This window comes from Notothenia rossii, assembly GCF_949606895.1.
Source record: "Notothenia rossii genome assembly, chromosome: 6".
Lineage (NCBI taxonomy): Eukaryota > Metazoa > Chordata > Actinopteri > Perciformes > Nototheniidae > Notothenia > Notothenia rossii.
Window position 1 is genome coordinate 66111723 of NC_136909.1, and position 5193 is coordinate 66116915.

A 5193-nucleotide genomic window follows, 5' to 3' on the forward strand; every position below is an offset into this window, starting at 1 on the left:
AGTTTAGCTTCTCATCATCATTTGCTGTGGCCCACTGATGTTAACGATCGTAACTGAAAGGTTGCCTGCCAAACGTAAACATTCAGCCACGTGACATTCAGCCAAACTCTCGCGAGAGTTTTACACAAGACGGATCCTTTCTAGCCATAAACGACTTGCTCTGGAGGCTCGCTCACATGAGACGTTCAAATCTCGCGGGACAAAGACGCCCGCAGCCTTGAGAGCGAGGCGCGGCTGTGCAGTTCCTCTCCTCGGGCTGCGGAAGCGAAATGCTTGATGGAAAACGACTCGCTGGTATCTCGAGCTGAGCGCTCATTGGTGGTTTTTACCCCGTGCTGCTGATGAAACTCTCCAATTGGCTCGGCAAAAGTTTGTTGTTGTTTGGTGTCAGTTTTACGTCGCCACTTCCATTCACATTTTTCATCATTGTTCCACAATATTTATCATCATGAAATTAATATATATTATACTATACTTGCACTGCTTACCGTTTTCTTACTTTATATATTTTAGCATATTCATACACACTGTTCATACTGCTCATAGGCTGCTGTGTATATTCATACCCCTCACTGTTTATTCATCATTCAATTCATTCTATATTTTATTCTGTAGATTGTGTACATTACTTTTCACTTTACTGCTTGTTGCACTCCTGGTTGGAAGCTAAACTGCATTTCGTTGTCTCAGTACCTGTAATATGTGCAATAACAATAAAGTTGAATCTAATCTTGAGCAGGAACAAATGTATTTATTTAGTACATATCTGACATGAACGATTAAACCCATTTGTGCATTCTTTATGAATGCAAACCGAGTCAAGCCGACTCCGGAGGTGGCGGTATGCACCTTAAAGTTGTTTGCAATCCGCCAAAAAACCGAGAAGAAGAAGAAGGCGAAGAAGTAGAAGAAGAAGAAGAAGAATCCGACTCGGAGCTGTCCGACTTCAGGCGAGCTTTTTGAAACCTCCCCCGGCTGCGATCGGCTATTCTCGTCTACTTTCGAGGCGAGCCGCAACGCGTCTCAAATCACTGTCCCTCAGGTTATAGCATGTTTTGATTGCCAGTTTGTGGCTTGTATGTCTTGTGAACGCAACGCTGGCATAATATGATGTGGCCTGCTGACATGGCCTAATAAACACACAGGACTAAAAATAATACGTGTTTAATTTAGCCCAGATGCGGTGACTGCAGGCAAGTGAAGTATGAGGCGCAGTGAGAACCACGCACCTGTCAGACTAGCGAATGGGCACATTTCAATTTCAGGAGAATATTGAAGATGTGATTGGTTGTCCCACTCTCCGTTTCTCACGAGACCAGCGCGCTGCTGTTTACATTAGTGTGGACTGGACCGACTGAAGCTGACGGCAAGGTTAATTATTGTGGAAGGATGGACGCCCATCTTGCAACAAAAAGGCAGCGAAATGTGCTAAAATCACTGATTTATTCACAACCCCCGTTTGGTATAGAGAAAGTAAGTGAGTGAACATTATGGCAAGGCAAGGCAATTTTATTTATATAGCACTTTTCAGCACGTAGCGATTCAAAGTGCTTTACAGATTAAAAGCAAAAGACATTTAAGAACAAATACATTATTAAAAAGGCATTTAAAAACAGGCATAATAAGCAAAGGTAATGAAATAAAAATAAATAAATAAACACAGCAGGTACAGAATACAGCGGCAAATAGGTGCGTTTTTAGTGGGGATTTAAAAATAGGAAGTGTTTCGGCGGACGTGCATGATATAGGCAGTTTGTTCCAAATTGTTGGGGCATAATAACTAAAAGCTGCTTTTCCATGTTTAGTGGTTATTCTCGGAACAGAGAGCAGACCCGACACAGAAGACCTGAGACTCCTGGATGCTTCATATGGAGTAGGTCGTCTATATACCTCGGTCCTAAGCCATTTAGTGATTTAAAAACTAGCAGTAGTATTTTAAAATCAATTATTTGGCAGACTGGAAGCCAGTGTAATGATCTCAGAACCGGAGTGATGTGATCCACTTTTCTAGTGTCAGTGCCACTATATGAGCCATTTCTTTCTATGTAGCCTGATAGCACATTGACTGTCAACAAAACAGTTTTTCAGTCCAATGCTAAGTTAGTGGCAGGCCCTGTGTGACTGGAGACTATAAGGCTACACAAAACCCAAACATGTCCTTAATGTTACTCAAGGCAAATATATGTAATATAACCGTTAGACTGCAGCTAACTGTATACAAACCTCTCATACTGTGAGTGAATAACTTGAGATGGTTATGTTGTCTAAAGGGGAGACAATCATTATGGTATTAGGCCATGCAAATACAGGGTCAACTAAGTGATAAAATAAGTGTTGAATAATATATGTTCTTGAATAATGTTATTTCATACATAGTTGTTAATGTAATGATTACATGTTCTCCTTATTCAGTTCCACTATCAGACGATGCTGATGGTGATGACCCTGAGGGAGAGATGCAGAGCTCAGTGGACAGAACTGGCAGGTAGAAAGGAAACTGTTTCAGCTATGACTGACACTGAACAAAACCAAAGGAAATGTAATGACAACAGTATAAGCAAGCTATGTTCATGTTCTCTCAATAAGTTATTATAGTTATTGATCAGAGTTTAATCCATCCCAATGCTGGTTCTTATTCAGTACCAGCAGATGCTGAGGAGGTTGACGAGACAAGTCAAGATTCAGGGTCCAGCACAAGGGAAATTGCAACTGAGTAGGGCAGCAACGTTGTAGATATTGACGATACATCCAGCAAAACGCCCCCAAAACAAACTGGTATAGCCTGGCTGGGTGTATAATTCCCGGCCTGACCTATGGTCCCAGTCCGGCCCTGCTGACACATCACAAACCCATACACTACACACACATTACTGATTAAACTGATATCACAATTTAGTTACTCTCTTTAAATAAATATACTGTAATTGGAAAAGAATCATGTGTGGTGTCCTTGTTTTGTCCGTCCTTGAGCCAGGGCTCCCTATTGTTGTGTAGGTTATTCTTGTTTTTAGAATTAATTCAGTAATGGTGTGTGTGTGTGTGTAACACAAACATAATAAATCATTGGATAGGGTTTCTCAAATGAAGGGGGAAAATAATGAAATAAAGTGATGTATTAAGACTCAGTGCAAGTTATTACTTTCTTCCTTTACTTGGCATTCTTCAAAAATACACAGACATTGCAGCACATCGTTTCACGTCTTTGTACAGCCTTTCTCAGCAGTAGAGTAATGTGTTGGCGAACCTTTGTTTCCTCCTGAAAGCCCACTTAAAGGTATACTCAATTAAATTAAATTAGCATGACCTCAGTTACAGTATTGCCAAAGCTCTGTATAGTTGCAACATCTATACAAAATATATATATTATACAATATATATATATATATATATATATATATATATATATACACAATATATATATATATACACAATATATATATATACTCCCCCTTGTGGCCAAAGGGGGACACAACTCTTGTCTTCAGATGTATGCTTGAGTGCAGCAAAATGTAGCTCAGTGACTATTTTGTCAACTAAACATCATAAAACAATACATATTTTAGTAAACGGGACATTACAATCTCCGCAAATTAACTCTATATTTGCCTCTACCATGGTGCCAAAATGAAATGAAATAAAATAAACAATATCTAGGGGTTGCTTCTTCTCTGAACTTCTTGCATCCCTCAATATCAAATAAACCATAAACAAATACATAAAGTCGTGTTCACTGCAGCGATCTATTTTACACACACAAAACTATGAAAACTTGGTGATATACAGTTTTCTCCTGGAGACCAAGGATAGACAGGCTTCTCCTGTGTTTTCAGCCTTTGTTATCATTTTGATAATTAAAAATATATATTCTTGTCTGTGGTTGTTTTTGCGTTCAGGGCATACAAGGGGTGTAACATTATTTTAATACCAAAACTATATTGAAATAGAGTCTCGCTTGAACAGCAACTGCGTAGCTGTAACATTACTGGGTTATTTGGTCATAACTACCAACATAAAGTAACTTCAGACGCAGACGTCACGTAGCTTCTCAGACGAGAGGGGTGGCGACGAGTGTCACGTTACTTCTCTCGCAGCATAGTTCACGGCATGGTAGGCGAAGATCGACACGTTAGTGAGCTCAGTGAGTTAGTTCTTTGTCACAAATCACACCTCATATATGTCCGCATCTGTAACCTGTTATTGCCGCATTATACCGCACTGTGAATGAATTAAAAGTAGATATAAGTCGTCATAAACACATCTGTCTATCAGACAGATTGATGCTGTGCTTCCTGTCATCATTAATGGACGTCTCTTTAAAATGACCGCTCAGAGGAGAGGAGTTCTCATTTCTCTAACCGCCTGCTGCTTGCCCTCCTCTCTCCTCGACTCCCCTCCTCGGCTCCTCCGCTCGCATCTCCTGTGGGCGGGACTAAGTCTCGAGGATAGGAGTCGAGGAGGGGAGTTAGAGAAATGAGAAAGGGCCATGGAAACCTTCACAAACCACTTCTGTGTGTTTGTCCTGCAGCGCCTCCTCCTGGAGGAGAGCAGCAAGGAGCGTCAATCCCCAGTTGATTTCTTTTTAACGTTTCCATAATCTTCTGTCTTCTCATTCAACTGAAATAAAAAAAGATATTGTGATCGTGTAACAGATATACACAGCATCACAGTGCAGCTCTGTCTTTTCATGGTGTATTTTTTACAGTGATAGAAAGTGAAATTGCTCGACTACCTCTATTAATCTCTTCAAGGCAAATATTGTAACTTTACATAAATATATCTATGTGACCACTTTGCCACACATTACTCTGAAGATCAATGTTTTACATGTTGACTTTATAATATGATCCGTCAAAAATTCGTTATACATAACTTTCGCTAAACAAGCATTACTTTGAACGCAGTGATATTTCCTGATTGTGAAAAAAAGGGGTGTCAAGAAATTGAAAGTAGCCTATCCTTCACAAAGAAAATGTCGAGAGGCAGAACATTTTCAAAAATTAATGTACTTTTAATTTGTGCAAATATCAGAGGCAATTTTAATAGAGAGGCTCATTAGCCTATGTTATTTGTATAATCACTATCAGTTTTGAGCGACATTAACGCTACATGTTGTTTTTGTGCGTATTTGATTTGTTAGAACGGCCACGTTGCTGCTCTCATTGGTCCGCGCACCTGTCACTCAGACGGTTGTCG

The 5193-nt window shown here is 39.9% G+C and overlaps 1 long non-coding RNA gene across 1 annotated transcript; it reads left to right on the forward strand.

The window, feature by feature from the left end:
* The first annotated feature begins 917 nt into the window (after positions 1–917).
* On the forward strand, positions 918–2935 carry LOC307043837. The gene is made up of 2 exons (XR_013809459.1): positions 918–1042; positions 1806–2935. It is a non-coding gene; the product is annotated as an uncharacterized lncRNA (long non-coding RNA).
* The last annotated feature ends 2258 nt before the right edge of the window (positions 2936–5193 follow it).